Consider the following 17543-nt stretch of genomic DNA (forward strand, 5'->3'; position numbering starts at 1 on the left):
GAACTCAATCTTTTTCTGCTATATTTACTTCACCACAAAATTTGTTTTTTTTTCTTTTCTTTTTTTCAGTGTACCATTGTACAGTTTTAGTTAGTAAACAACTTTCATTTGTCACTGAAAATCAATGAAACACATCTGTTGCACGTTCCTGAGAACTATGGATGACATTTGTTCACAATGGATCCCATGTTTGCGAGATAACTTGTGTTGTTTTTAAGCTTTAAAGAGGCACTATCAGTGGCCGTTTTATTAAAATGACGGACCACGATATCCATTAAAACATCTAAAACATCAAAAGAAAGCCATCTGGGAACGACATAAGGGTGAGTAAATTATGGCAGATTTTTCATGTTTGGGTGATCTATTCCTTGAAAGTTTTATTGGTGTTGCATTGACATAGACCAAATCTGTTGATTTTTCTGGATGCCTGTTACTTTCATGGTTTACATAATCAACTGTTGATCACAGCCTCTAAAGGTAACTCAGTCCCAGAGAGGACTTACAAAAACAACTCACTTCCTCAAAGACAAACAAACAGTGGAGCAGAAGCACATTGACCCAGCAGCAGCATAACACTCTATTTTAACCAGTAAATCCCAGTTAAAGTTGGTAGATTGTGCACACTAGGTAACACTCACATAGCTGTAGTACCTCTATTCTCAGAAAAACACAAAAAGGATGTGGTGGGAGTGGAATTAAATAATCAGTTTCTTAAGGATAGTTGTAGTGAAATTATGTTTTTGGGGTATTTCTTTTTGAATTTCCAGGGCCCAAATATACTACCACATAGGATTGGATAATTGATATTCCTTGTCCCAGTTAGAAAGCTCTCATAGAAAATAAAGTGTGTGAAGTGTTGCTACAGTGATTGGGCCAGATGCTGCCCCAATGATTGAGCACATTCTTTTTTAGAATCTACACCAGATTTTAGAATCTACTACAGACATCCACTGAAGAATCAAAAGCTTTCATTGCTTAGTGACCTTTGATTGAACCTTTACTTGAACCAAAAAAACTAAATTAAAGCCAGACACTCGATGCTTGAAATGCACCAGTATTTCATGTTTGCCTGAGTTATGTATAGGAATACGGTAGGTTGACCTGTCTGTGGGGAGACTTGCTGTCTATTTTCAGAAACAGACAGCAAAGGTCGAGGGAGACACCAGGATAGTGGAACACAGTAACCATAGCAGCTAACTATTCTAAGTGTACTGACATCACCTAGTGGTGAAACCAGTAACGGCCCCCATTCTGCTTTGTGTTCTGTGTTGCCATACAATCTGCTCATACAGAGGATGTAGAAATGGCAATGTATGTTGGCAAGTTAACCCCCTTCATCCCACCCACTCCATTTACAGCACAGGGTTGTGATTGAGCTAGAGGAGGAAGTCTCCCCTCTAAGGACATCCACAGTGGTTTTCAGCTCTGTTGATGTGGTTAAATCTAAGGGAGTTCAGCCAAATACTGAGAGTTAATTTACAACGTGTAACACTGGCAGTGTTTATTATTTTTTAATGAAGTGTGCTTTAATATGAATTCCTATAAAATATAGCATTAATATTCTCTCTGAAACTTAAGAACCATCTCATTCTCAGATTCAATACCATCTTAGTGTACATAGATTAAGTGTGTGTGTGTGTGGGCATGTTTATGTGGACAATTTTCCCCATAGTTTAAATAGCTTAAAAAACATATTAAAAGATGTTTTATTAAAAATGTAAAAATGCAGAAAGTTTTCTGTGAGGGTTAGGTTTAGGGGTTGTGTTAGGTTTAGGTGATTTGAGAAGAACGGATAATTTGTACAGTATAAAAATCATTATGTCTATGGAAATTCCTCATAATGATAGGTAGACCAACATGTGTGTGTGTGTGGGGGGGGGGGGTTTGCGTGGTTTACGAGGACATTTTTTAGGTTACAAACTGGAAATTACAAGGGTTTTATGCTCTAAATGTCTAATGCTCTAAACATTTCTAGTGTCCCCATAATTCAAATCACTTAAAAAAATTTACTAAACTATGTTTTTTGAAAATGTAAAAATGCTGAATGTTTTTGGTGAGGGTTAGGTTTTGGGGTAGGGTTAGGGTTAGGGAATAGAGTCTATAGTTTGTACAGTATAAAAATCATTATGTCTATGGAGAGTCCTCATGAGGATAGCCACACCAACATGCATAGATTGTATTAACAATTCATAGACCACATGGTGTTCACATATTCACTTTCATAAATACTAAAAGGTTTACTTTAACAATTCATTTAATCCTATAAAATGTCATGTAACATTTAGGCTCTATATAACTGAAACTTGTCACACAACATTGTTCATAACATGGAGAATACCTTTGCTTAATACACAGAGTGGTGTTTCACTGAGATTCAGTATTCAATAACACTTTCAACTTATCAACAAAATCTGGTGGAAATGTGCCAATGAGCAAAAAGTAAAAAAAAAAAACAGATGGGAAAGCAGTGGCTGGACCCATCTGATTTGTCTAAATAGTTTCCTACAGAAATAATAGGTATATGTAATTATGCAATAATTTTGGTGCAGCTAATATATAACTATGTTGTTACAGATAAACAATGTACATTATAGTGCAAGCTCCATTTAAGTGTCAAATTTAAGGCTAAATTCTACATCCCAGCTATAGCAATAACTTCTCTACACAGAACTGCATTTCCTATGCTGCAGCTCCAAGAGGACTTTAATCAAACCAAAGTTACTTGCTGCCATCTTGTGGACACTTTTCTAAACTGTTTTCGAGTTTTCTTGATGGCCTAAAAAATTTAATTATATCCCAAACATTAAGTAAAGTGCATGTGTGATTGTGTATAAAAAAGAAGAAGAAAAAAAAAACCCATAAAAGCACAATTAGAGTTCATATGTCTCAAATATAAATAAAGCAAGCCTTTCTTAGGAACATTTCAACTTTGATTGTTAACATTAACATTTGTATATTATATAATTATTTAACAGATTGTTATTTAATGTTAAACCCCCTTGCAGTACTGTTATGGACCCCCTGGGGTCAGCAGACCTCAGGTTAAACATGTAGGCTCTAGAATTTTTTTACCTCAATATACCAACAACTACAAACAATGCAATGCTCCAAAAACATTAAAGAAGCACCAAAAGACGTCCAGATATTTTTTCTAGTGAATCAGTATGCCAAAAATATTCCATGAAGATGTATTCTTAGAAAATGCTAATTTCTATGGAATTTGCAGTAGAGTTGACTCAAGTATGTCTGCAGGTGCCTTCATCACCTCTAGAGGGACTAAAGAAAGCTCCAATTCGCTCTGTCAGCTGTTGCATTACGTATAGTACACAAATTGTGAGTTTTCTCTTTCTCATCAACTCTTGAATTTCTTTAGTATTGTATTTTTGTAGATAAAATTAACAACAGCCATGTCAAATGAGTCAGCAAAACTTCATTATGAACCCGGTTGACAAATAAAATAAACTTGCCCTCCCTCCATATCTTAAAAAAAAAAAAGAAAATCTAGATCCCAGTAAGGCACTTAACATAGAAGTGAATGGGGCCAATTTTTGAACATTAAAATACTCATTGTTTTAAAAGTTTAGCCACAAGACATAAACAATATGTGTGTGTAAACATGATTTTAGTGTGATAAAATGACACAAACCTTTTCTGTGTAAAGTTATAACCACTTTTACAACAGCATTACCATGATGATGTAATGTCAACAAACCCTAAAACCGCTGTAATAAATTATGATTTATACAACTTTACAGCTCAAATTATACATGAGTTTTAACAGAAGAATTAATAAAAGTGCTTTTATAAAATTATAAGCTTCACTTTGCTCTGTTAAAACCCTCCCCATTCACTTTCATTGACCCCATTCATTTCCATTATAAGAAAAGGAGGGACGAGTTGAAACAAATTTTTGTAGCAATCAACATTATGCCACAAATGCTGTTGGTTGAGCTTAACTTGTATTGAACCCAGAACATTCCTTTAAATGTATATGCCTTCCGATGCTTGATCAAAATGACTGAATCTTTTGTGAGTGAAATTATTTACTGATATGTTTTGCAGAGTTATGCATTGTAGCCTAGGTTACAATATTGTAGATTTTTGGAATTAAATTCTGACCCGAAGTGTGCAAAAATTCTAAATGATGGTAAAATATATAGAATGATTCAAGACATTATACCAAAAGTATTTATTTTATGAAAACTATTAAATTGTGCAGTTAGGCCTGGACAATAATCTAAAGCTAAGATCACTGGTGATACCAATTCATCCCTTAAAAAAACGGTCACTAAGTTAACCATATTGTTTCCACCAAATAATCATAGTACAGTAATTTATAGGCTACTGTAAAACCATAATATGGAATCTCATACAAACAGTGTAAGAAGCTTTTAAAAGCTTTCTGTCATGTTTAATTAAAACAATAAGTGTGCAGCACAATTGTGGTATTTTGGTGGAAATATGTGAAATCATGTAAAAGATGGGAAAGATTCATTTCTGTACAACAAATGCAGCAAACAGGTAAGTGGCTTGGTTCTGTGACCTTTGTATTTTCTTTATGCTCCATACACTGAGATTCTTCCAAATACAAATAAATAAAAATGACTAAAAAGTAGGCTACCAACTGTAAATAAGACAATCTAAAGGCAAATGTGCATGGGGTAACCTATAATAGCGCATACAAGCACATTATTACAGCTAGACTGTTCCACCATGACGCGGTAAGTGAAAGTATTTTGAGTCTCGATAATGTGAAATGGCGGCAAGATGAGGAGGCGAGGGCGGAAACATGATACTGCGCCACTGCAATGAGTCAACGAGTGAAAGAGAAAACGCGGAGCGGACTTCACACATGAATCGGTATCATCTGCACTGCACACGCGCGAAGCGCGGCTACAAAACAGCAACACTTCAAATACAATCTACCGCACGATTTGTTGCAACATTGCAAACTCGCAAAACATCACGCGAGTCCAGAACACAACTGAATTGAACGGAACTGTGGGCTCAAGAAGCTCGTGTGCCAATCACCTTGTACTCTCCTACTGTAGCAGCTGCATCATTGATTATGAGAGCCTTCTTTGTCGCGTCGCTTGCGGTGTAGATGCCAAGTTGTGAATGGTGTTTTCTTGGTAATCCTGGATGCAGTGTACCCAGGGTTCAGGACAATAATAACCATATTACTAAATGAAAAAGGGCTAACAACAATAGACTTACAATCGTAACTAAGGGTTTATTTTTAACTTAAGGCGTTTCTTGCAACTAGGCCTAGTACTTCTTAAAATAACGACAGGAAAAATGTGGCTACATTGATATAGGCTTTGTTACTGTGTAAACACATTACAAATCACATCTAGTCATTTCTGTGTTTATATTTAGCCTATTCGTACTCAGTTAATAATAACTAGCCACGTACTACAGAGAGCAGGAACTCAGGAAAACGTAACATCTAAAACCAAATAGCTCTTCTGGACAAGTGATTTAAAAAAAGGAATTTGAGTCATTGAGAACTAGCCTACCTTTCAACAAAAAAATCAAAGAACAAATAGCATAAGTTTGTTCAGTTCAACTGTGGTACAAAAGTCTTCTAAATTCCGTCCATTAATCTTTGCTGAATAGATGTTAACGACTAAACCAAATCACAATTTTCAGTCTCTCATCCTTATAAAGTGGCCATTACAGAAAAACAGTCTGGTGTGTTTTTAGCATCACTGACCAACTCGTTCTTTTTGAAAGTCTACTCTCTGTTACTCTCACTGTTTTTCATTCTTTTTCAGCTCTGATTATGCTTATACTGAAAATAAATACTTGTTCTCATGTTAATTTTACAACTGGGTCCTTGACTGCTTCCAGCTGTCCCTCCTCCTATCCACTCGAATAGGTTCCTGACCATACATGGTCTTGTTTGAGGAAAATGGCAGGCTAAGAGAGCTGTAGGAAGAAGTGATCTGCCACTCCAACAGGCCTTTGTGTGCATTACCAGTAGCTCCTTTTACCACAAAAATGTACACTGTAATAAAGGGTAAAGCCCATAATGAGTGAGGAACTAACTGCTGTGAAACAGAAACTTCAACTGTACTGTATGTTAAATTCGGTCCTCCTTACTAGTAAAGACTTGAATTTATTTTCATTGTAAAAGCCACACATAGGTGTTTCTGGGTGTGGATGTCAGATATTGCTTCTGTTACAGGTGTCAGTGACTCATGTCATGTCTTTCAGACACTGTGAAAAACAGTTTCTGTTTGGTAACCTAAAAAATGTGCTTCATGTGTTAACATCTAAATTCAAGTAACTTTTAGCTGCAAGCTGCAACAATGGGACCAAGCAATGAAATAGCATCCATTGCACCACACTAAGCACAAAGAACACATAGACTAAATATGATATGCAAATCAAAACCACACCACTTCACAAGTCACCCCAGGGCAGGATCAAACCTGTACCTTTCCGTTCCATATTTCTGCACACTATCCACTGCACCACACTGCCAAAAGGTTATCAGCTTACAAAGGGACATACCAAGCTAAGATTAATCACAACCAAGCACAGCAGTCGCTACATTCAACTTCATATAAAAATTCTGTTCAGTAATTTATGTGCGGCTCATCTGAGGATTGAAGGATGAGTAGCTAAAACACAATTTGACTCATGATCCAATATTACGGCCACAGTTTATGTAAGGGGAACATTACAATCACCATAGGAAAGTAATCAGATAAAGCAAGAATTTTCTATGTATGCAAAACAGTTCAAAAGTTATATGCAACAGTAAACTGCATTTTTGGACTGATGTGGCACTATGGAGTTTGACCTTGAGACCCCAAACTATTCAAAGGGCTATTCAAAACTGGGGAGCTTCACTTTTTACAGTGTACTTCAAAGTGGTGCTCCTTGAGTTGAGGCCAAAACATTTGCACATGCATTAGACATCTTTTAAGTTCAAGGTTGATGACTATTTGGTGTTTACTGTAGAGAAATTCAATGGAGAAGATGTTATCTCTTGTATAATGCCCTTTTTAGTTGGCTTAATTGGCATGTCTTTGCTGAGGCTAGAATATTCACACTGAAATGTACTGGATCAGCAGTAATTTGCTCTTACGTTGTGCCAAATTACTTCCACGCAAATAATTAAACTCACTATTGCACAAGCTATTTTTCAGAACTTGCTGTTATTATTACTGATTATGTCTGCAGATGTCAGGGATTTTCTTTAAACATGAAAAAGTCTGACTGTAAGTATCCATTGCAATTGATAGAACTCTGTGTATGATTCATGAAGTAGGTGTTTTTTTATGACATTTGAGTTTGTAGTGGGGGAAATACGATGACATAAATCCTGCTATGTGATCCTTAAGTGGGAGTCACAGAAAATAATGTATGACACTTTACATGGAATTTATCACTCCTGACTCTTCACTGCTTTGTTAGGTGATCTTATGAGATCCTATGCATTCTAGGCGCTTCTCTCTTTACTCTCTTTACTTTTGTTTCTGTCTCCCTATCATAGACCCTTGATCATTTTAGAGGTTACATGGTGTCACTTGTTTCACAAAGAAAGATATTTCTGCTTTCACATTCATATTACCCACAAAGCACAAAATAGTAAGTTTGAGGTCTGTGAGATCCCAAGTGTTCGTTTTGCTCTTTCATGGTGAAGTTACATTTCACAATGAATTCCAAATTCATGTTATATACCCACTACACAAAGCAAGTTATTAGTTATAAAGGACTATCGAAAGTACTCTTCTGAAACCTATTGAAGGCTACAATTATTATAACCCCTCAAAGAACATCCAAGCCGCTGGAGTGCAACATTAATATCGATATCGAGAGGTAAAGCGTGTAAGAGTGTAATTTTGTTTCTGTAATACTGACAGGCACAGGACTCCATAATTAGGTGACAGATCATGATTTACAGATAAGCCATCAAATAGAGTATACAAACACAGTGATCATAAATATCTAAAGAATACCTAAGGATATCAGTTACTGAATGGTCATGCCCTCTCCTGCCAAATAATTACAGTTGTGTCACATACTGATACCATTTTCAGGGGTTAAAGGAATATTCTGTATTCAATACAAGTTAAGTATAATCAACAGCATTTGTGTCATAATGTAGATTGAAAATAAGCTTTTTTTCTTAGTATATATATAAAAACAAGTTTCACATTCTTGACCTTAAACTGTCCAAAATTGGCCCCATTCTAATTGCCTCATCTCTTAGGAGGGAGGGGTGGACATTTTCGTTTTGGTGGTAATCAATATTATGCCACAATTGCTGTCGATTGAGATTAACTTATATTGTACACAACATGGACAGAATGCTTATCTAGTTGTGACGCTGTTGTATTGATGCATTTTTTATATAAAAGGTATGGTAGCTATCTCCATTCCAGTCATCCCTAACCTAAGTTTTGCTGTTTGCCTCCATCTTTTCATGTCATGGTTTCAAGTGTCTTCAAGTATCAGCCTCAAGTTTAACATACCCCAATTACATCCTAACAGAATATAACATGACAAATGGCACAATGGCTTATTGACTTAAAAATAATTGAAACTAATAGATGATCAACCCATGAATAACCACATCAAAACAACTATAAAAACTACTAATGATAAAATCATGCTTATAGACCCTCCTCCTGCTTTGCTGTCTCTAGCTGCACTTTCTTTTTGCCTCTCTTTTCCATTGATTTACTCACTCCCATACACCTGAGGATTTAGTTGGGTTCATATTACAGATCCCCATCATCACAGCACACCCATTTGCTCCATCTGCTATTTATTATTAATGATGTGCAAAATGCAGACATATGGAAGAGTAGAGAAGGCTGAGGGTTTTATTATTAGTCCAATTTATTCTCCGATTTTAATCTTAGAAGTAAAACTGCCCTGAGACAGAAGGCCTACTTATTCTTGACTCTCTCATGCTCTTAAAAACATTAACACATTCTCCTGGAATGCTTGTCTTTTGGCTGCATAAGCACGGAAGAGCCAAGTTCAACAAGAGGAACAGAATAGTTTAGAAAAGAAAAGAAAAGAAAAAGCTGTGACAGTAACACTTCATGTTTTCAGTAGCAAATAGATAATGGATCTGACTGACACCAAATATTTGAATACATCAAATCATCTTTTGTTCCTGAAAAAACAGTACACGTCTTGACCATAAAGATAATTTTTTTTTTCTCTCTCTCTCTCTCTCTCTATAACATTTTATAGACATTATATTATTTTATTATTAATTATTTTTTTTTTTTTAAGATGACACCATGACTTTCAAAGCTGTCTGACCAGTCTGAGCCTTGTTTGAAAACTTTCACCTGCTCTATCCTTTTAAATATTTAAGCTTAGAAAAATGAGTCATGGTTATATGATTTTCTAGGATAATAATATCATTAACATTCCTTGTATTGGATGCTTAACTACAAAAAGGATGTATACCAAGGTTATGTTATGCATATTATAGAATGACAGCAATGCCACCAGATAGCAAATGATTCTCAATTACTGAGTCAAAGTCACAAGGTGTCAGTGGGAACATAGAATATAAGAAGTTTTTAAAAGGATAGGATAAATGCTAGGTTTGGTTAGTAGGTGTGGTCAGTTCCCCGTCTGTCGCTCACTCGACGTTGTGTCGAATGAAGCGGCACTAGGGGACTTTCTTGAAGACCTTGGATACCTCTGAACTTGAGAAAAGGACAATGAGAATTTTGCAGACAGAATTTGCATGTCCCTCCCCCGGACATACAGGTATAAAAGGAGGGAATCGTGCATCTGTTCTTTCAGATTACTTCTTTGGAGCCGAGCGTTTGTGCAATCAGCGAGCTGAGATCCACTCACCTATGGAGAGCGTCTGCTGTTGGATCTACGGTGCACTTCAGTGGCTTTCTCCTTCTCTGCATGGCAGTGCAGATTTGCCCCTGGGTGCTTCGACAGCACTTATAAAAGAGAGTATACGAGTTTATTTCTCTAAAAGAACAAACACACCTCAACACGGCAGAGGATACACTGTCGCGACAGGTCACGCTCAGCGGAGAGTGGAGGCTCCACCCCCAGGCGGTCCAGCTGATATGGGGGCAGTTCGGCAGAGCAAAGGTAAACCTGTTCGCTTCCCAAGAGACCTCCCACTGCCCGCTCTGGTACTCCCTAGTGGAGGCTCCCCTCAGGATAGACGTGCAGGCACACAGCTGGCCCCGTGGGCTGCGCAAGTATGCTTTTCCCCCAGTGAGGTCAGGGAGGATGAGGAACAAGTCACTGTCGTAGACACGATCAACCAAGCCAGAGCTCCCTCTACCAGGCAACTTTACGCCCTGAAGTGGCACTTGTTCGAAAATTGATGTTCTTCCCGATTTGAAGACCCGCAGAGATGCTCAGTCAGGTCAGTTCTCTCATTTCTGCAGGAGAGGTTGGAGGGGAGGCTGTCCCCCTCCACCTTGAATGTTTATGTAGCCGCTATATCAGCTCACCATGACACAGTGGACGGTAAGTCCCTAGGGAAGCATGAGCTGATTAGCAGGTTCCTTAGAGGTGCCCGGAGGCTGAACCCTCCCAGGCCATGTCTGTTTCCCTCATGAGATCTCTCCGTGGTCCTGCAGGCCTTCAGATACCCCCCTTCGAGCCACTGGAATCAGTTGAGCTCAAAGCCCTCTCCTTGAAGGCGGCCCTCCTGATCGCTTCCATCAAGAGGGGTGGGGACCTGCTAGTGTTCTCTGTCTGCAACACTTGCCTGGAGTTCGGTCTGGCAGACACCCATGTCGTCCTAAGGCTGCGACCGGGCTACGTGCTTCCTACAACCTACAACCGAGGTTCCTACAACCTCCTTCAGGGCCAGGTAGTGAACCTGCAAGCGCTGCCCCAGGAGGAGGCAGACCCAGCCTTTTCATTGCTGTGTCCGGTGCGTGCTTTGCGCGCCTATGTGGTCGTTGACAGCATCGCTTTGGACTATCACACCCAGGCCATGCCCGGCCTCGACGAGAAGTGTGGCGTCCTCGTGGGCACTGTCCAACGGCACCTCCCAAGCAGACATTTGCAGAGCAGCGGGCTGGGCCACAGCCAATACCTTTATGAGATTTTACAATCTTAGGGTTGAGTCAGTCTCTTCCCATGTTCTCTCAGGTGCGAGCACGTAGAACTCGGGAATACGGAACGTCTGACCGGGTGTTACGCTTGCACATAGTGCCTTTCCCCTCCACTGAAGTGATCATGTGCGCTCTTTTCGCCCAGGAGATTCCACTAAACCCACGCTCCCTGGATGTTCTTCCTCCCTAGCCCTCTGGTCCACGAATTCAGTGGAGGAATTCCCCGACCAGACCCACTACGGGTACTAAAATTACTAGAATGGGCCTTTTTTGGATTAATCCCCCTGTGTGTATTTTCCGTGGTATGGTCCCCCCTACTGGCGGATCTGCATCTCCCTTGGGCAGTCATCACTGTTTGTAACAACTCCTCACTCGCAGTAGGTAGGATCTACAACCGTGCCATTTCCACATGTGGCCTGAAAACCTATGTGACGTATTTAGCCATACTTTACCTACCCCAGCCTGAAAGAATAGGAGTTGGAAAAGAACGCCTTCCCCAATGCGAGTGATAACGTTAAAATGGCCCCAGCTGCTTTTAACTCTATGCAAGAAACATAGAGAGAGAAAAGGCGCGGCTGGCGTGGCGTGCTCCCATGCTTGGCATGTCACTTTGTTCCCTCCCTCCGGGATGCCGGGAACCTAAAAAGTTTATGACGATTTTTATGAGGCGTTGGGGAAGGGTACGTGCAGTCTGACACAGCCTGTTGCTTTGTCACACAACTGCCTGCCTGCACCTGGGTCAGCAGCTCACATACATGGTTCAGCACATGGCGTGATTGAATAGGGACCCCTAGTGTCGCTTCAGTCAACACAACGTCGAGTGAGTGACAGACGGGAAACGTCTAGGTTACTGTATCCTCTGTTCCCTGATGGAGGACACGAGACGTTGTGACCCCCTGGCCACGACGCTGAACCGAGCCACAGTAATGACCAAACCTTATTCTCGGCTCCTCAGAGCAAAACCTGAATGAACAGATGCATGATTCCCTCCTTTTATACCCGTGTGTCCATACAACACAATTTTGGATGTAATGACAACAGGCCAATGAGGAATGAGTTACCATTATCTAATCATGAGATCATTTAAATCTTGAATGATAGGGGCCCTTGAATGCAGGTGCATATTATATACAGCTGGTGAAAACATGACAGATAATACTGTGGGGCAGAAAGAGAGATACTAAAGAGTCAGAAATGTGATCAATGTTCATTCATAACCTAAAATCCAATTTCAACCCTAATAATTACCTCTATATGATCTAGACTTGAAATTTCAAAATAACATACATCATGAAATAAATGAATGACAATATATTTAAAGGGGCCCTATTATGCAAAATTCACTTTTACATGGAGTTTGTACATAAATGTGAGTCGACAGTGTGTGTACACAACCACCCTACAATGTTAAAAGTCCACCTACTCCTCTTTCTTATAATTCTATTAATCAAAAATGGTGTGTCAAAACGAACGGTTTTCGTTTCTGCTCTAACGTGACGTCACGTTAGAACAGGCCTCGCCCACAACTGGTGACGGACTCCACCCTATTATAACCCTGAGTGATCTACACACAGTCCGCCATTTTTTTCCGCGCTGGAGTAGATACAGTGAGAAGAAGAATGTATCAGATTCATAAGCATCATAAGTGTTTTCTTGTTGGCTGTAAAAGTGAACAATATTGGCTTCATGTACTCCCGGCATCGGAGCCACTGAAGACACAGTGAACATGTTTTCTTTTTGAAGGAAACGTGCCTCAAAACATACCAACATTTTTGTATGTTTGTGCAAATAATTTTACACCAGACTGCTTTGTGAATGAGTATATATAAAGCAGGATTTTCATTTGTTTTTTATTCTCAAGCATGGATCAGTACCAAGTGTTCGTGTTCCAGCTTTATATCCTGAAGATGTAAGAATTGCACTTTATATTTTCTGAATGTTTGCAAATTGCCTTTACTCCGGTATTTACGCTGTCAGTCATATTGGTTCCGATTTGTTGTTGCTGTAGTATCCAAAGCACAAGCTGTAAAGGCACAGCCCTCTTCCGGAAAGGGGATGGGGAGCAGCAGCTAATTTACATTTAAAGAGACACACATGAAAACAACGTGTTTTTGATTCCACCCAAATAGAGCCATTTACAACATGGTACACTCTCCATTCATTAGAACAGCAATTCATCAACATAAGCTACTGTCACAAAAAAGAACAACAGGAGCTGGATTCTTCCAACACAGGTAGATATCTTTTAATTTACCACTTCCCGTGTTTACAGCTTCACAATAACTTAACAGCTTCAAAGGCACATAGTTACTAAAACACATTAGTTTCACATTAACATCTCAGCTTCACAGTAAGGCTCTTGACCCAGTCTCTCTCTCGCTGGTGGTGGTGTGGCTGCTTATATATCGTTCTCCCCATGCTCACTGGAATTATAAACAGGTGTTAAACATAATTTAGCTCAGGTGCAAGCGCCCTTACCACTTTCTCTCTCTCTGGATGGACGCTTGACCACGCCCCCACTGCCACAGCGACATTAGCAGGAAGCCTTTAAAGACATTAAAATGTGTTATCAATGACTTTATGCATCATTCTATGAGTAGAATTCACATGACATCAGTAAAAGAAGCTGATTTAACCACTCAATGATGATTTAAAGTAATATCCTGTATATAATTTTTTTTATTTGTCTTGTTTACATTGTTAATTCATTGTGCTAATGTGCTAACATGCTGTAGCCGGCCATAATATGCACTGATTACAGTCTGTTATTGTAATTTATGATGATGCTGGTACTGCTGCAAAGATCAGTGTACTGTATTAAAGTGTTAATGTGCAGAATAAAGAAAGAAGAACACATTTGAGCAGATGTGTAAATGGCTTTCACAGCAGATGGCATATGAGTGAATGGGCACTTGAGAGTTTTTGAGTAGATTAGTTTCCTTTTGTGGACTAATGACATGGTCTCTGAAAATGTCTCTACATGAACGATTGAACAGATGTACGAAGGTAAATGTGCACCAGCTCGCTAATAACTCTACACACCTGTGTGTTCTTTTTGACTGATTTTGACTGACTGTACTACATAAACAGAATGTAGGTGGGAGCTCCATGTTACACCTACCGATGACATGGACAAATGGCAGTAAGATGGTGTTGAGTAGTCGGTTAGAAGTTTTCCTAAAAGCTCGTCCATGTGAGCTGTTACGAACCACCGAAACATCCAAATGGGGGTGGAATATACAAAAGAAGGTGGGGTTACTCCAAAAGGGGCAGTGTTACTCCAAAAGGGGGCGTCAATTTCACTCATGGTTAAGGTTAGGGAAAGGGTTATGTTAGGGGCTCACTATATCTTCAATGGTTTTTTGGAGCTCATGCCCCTTTTTAGAGCAATGTCTGCAGCTGTAACCTTCTCTCTTTTTGGCCAGATTTAGTTCTAAATGACATCACACCCATTCTTTCTTCGATTTCATATGAAGTATATTTTGGCCTTAACATAAAGAGAGACTGCACTGGGCCAAAAAACTATTAGGCTTCCCTTTTGCACAATAGCTTGTAATAAGCAAGCCCTTATAAACATGGAGTTTGTTGTGCAAGGGGCACTTTTCCTTCCACTGAGGAATCTCTTCCAATATATAACACAGGCCTATCCAAACTCATATTGCCCCATTAAAATTCTTTTGTTCTGACTAAGACTTTGTTATGGCTACAGACGTCTGTCTGCCATGCCCCACTTTCTCAGTTATCAGAGGTGAAGCACAGAGCAGGTGGAAATTCCCCTGCAGAAGTTCATTGACAGGTATGCAAAACTTAAAACTGAAAGAATGCCCCCTTTAAAGACAAATCTGTTCCTTCCTTCAAATCTAAAGGTATGCACAGCAAAACATTTTCAAGACAAGTATTTTTGTCTTGTTGTCCTGTAAAATTATCTAAACATTCTTAAAACGTGATTTATTTACTTGTCAAGCAAAATGAGATAAGATATAAATTCTTATTTTAAGATAAATCTGACAAAATTTGTTTTAAAACAAGAAAACAAAATCTTCCAATGGGGTAAGCAAAATAAACTTAATTCAAAGGGAAAACAAGTTTATTTGCTTACCAAGAGATATAGTGAATGAGAGTTAAAAAAAAAAACTATAAATAATAGGATACAACATTTGCACAATAAAACCTCTATATAAAATAATAAAGAAGTCCTTGGACACATTAAAATCCCACAATGGAGACCAACACACAGGCTCTCCATCACAGCGAGGAACAGGACATAAAGTAAGCGTATATGAACTGATAATCTTCCATTTTACTCATGATTTGCGTGAAAGGGAATAAAAGTAATTGTTGTTGTAGCGCATTTAGTGTTCCTATCACTAGGGAAGTGCCACAATACATACTAGGTGCCTTATGAAAAATAATTGTGCAAAATTTTTAGTAATGATTCCATGGGACCTTGACAGATCAAAGACCTGGTCAAATCTAAATTTTGAAAAAATGTGCAGCTACTGCATTTTGCCTTTGCAGGGCAGTACAGTGAAATCAAGATTTCCATATTGATGAAGGGACTGATATCATACTTGCCTGTTCCATATGTGTTGATACAGATATAAACCCTGAAAAATTAGATGGCAAGACAACAATGGAGAGGAAGATGAAAGAGAAATCTCAGAAAAATGGGAAGTTTGACAGACGGAGGGGGAGAGTGAGGGAGGAGCGAGAAGAGGCGGCAGAGAGGATGAATGCAAATAATGAATAAATATTCATGTTCTCTGTCAGAAAGGTTGCAGTGTGCAAAATTTCAAGCCTTTTGCAATGTGAGTGGGAGATACCAATGCAGAACAGAGAGGGGGAGGAATGAGAATATTTACCCAAAGCTTAAAGAATGATTTCACTGATAGCTGAAGAACCTCAGAAACAAATTTACTCGCAAAATGAAACAGTCTGTTATTGTTTGTTCAAACATGTCACAAAGAGGCAGCTCTTGAATAATGAGTGTTTTCCTGAGAGTTTCACTCTTTGTTAGAAATGCATTGAGTTTTTTGATGCACTGACATATTTCTAGATATTATGGCTTTAGAAGAAACATTTCCCCGTTAATTGTTTAATGGGGAAAATGCTTCAACTAAGCATTCTGGAGACATATAACAGGGGATAGATGAGCACTGAAGACAAAGAAAGGCATTTGGCTCCAAAGATGGAGAGACAATCTCTGTTTCCACCATCGGGCCGAACGGTTCTTACATTTATGCATTTTGGCAGACGCTTTTATCCAAAGCGACTTACAGTGCACTTATTACAGGGACAATCCCCCTGGAGCAACCAGGATTAAGTGTCTTGCTCAAGGACACAATGGTGGTGGCTGTGAGGATTGAACCAGCGACCTTCTGATTACCAGTTATGTGCTTTAGTCCGCTTGCCACCACCACTCCACAAGCAAGATGAGTAATGTTCCATAAGCATTTCCACTTGAACATGGTTTGGTACGGTTCAATAAAAACTATTCCATTCTACACCTGATTTAGCAGCAAAAAAGCATTTCCCACTGAAGAAACCATAACCGTGCCATGGCACGATCCCGCAACTAGAACCGTTTGGCCCAAGCGCTGCACTTCTTGCATGTTATTAAAAAGACTGGCATCATTGAAATGTCTTTATAACAGAGAAATACTGTTGCTTTTTTTGTATTCTAACATCTTGAACTATAATAGGCATATTTAGTCTATTAGAGTGTTGAAACTGGGAATAAGGACCAAAAGTGTGATGGAGAAATGCCAGTGGTGAGATAGAGTGAGAGGCTGAGTGAGTAAGCTCTGCTGATAACTATAGGGCCAGTGCTAAGGGAGAGCGGCACCTCCTACAGACAGCATGATTAATGACCACACTACTGTGTGTGTAAACTGAATCAATACTCATGGGAAAATCCACACAGAACAGCACCCAGCAAACCAGACATGTCCTGACCACAACTCAGGTTTCTAAACACTGGAGAATATTTATATAGTAAATGAACAACAATGAACAAATTAAACAATGAAAGCACTCCACCCAGCTCACATGTTGGTGAACATTTATATGAAGCATGTCTGCTTGATCAGAATGGACAATGATTCATACAATAACCACATATTTAAAAATGGCAATATATCAAAGCATTCATTCACAATACCTCACCTAAAAGTTTAAAAGGGGAAATATTTGGTGCCTATGTATAGTGCCAGACAAAGGCAAAACGCAATAGGTCAGCAATGAAGCTGAGAAAAAAAGTGCATTATAAAAGGTTCTGAATCTGAGCATAGTTAAGCCAAACCATCTGTTACACGACAGATCAGAGTCAAAGAGACATGATTGTGATTATAACTCTTCACAATTATGTCCTACTTGTTAAGGGTTTATAAAGGGGTTCATCAATGAGTAATACGTCATTTACAATTGCATAATAACTCCTTTACTGTATATAAAGTTATAGCA

Source organism: Xyrauchen texanus, chromosome 7, assembly GCF_025860055.1.
Source record: "Xyrauchen texanus isolate HMW12.3.18 chromosome 7, RBS_HiC_50CHRs, whole genome shotgun sequence".
Classification (NCBI taxonomy): Eukaryota; Metazoa; Chordata; class Actinopteri; order Cypriniformes; family Catostomidae; genus Xyrauchen; species Xyrauchen texanus.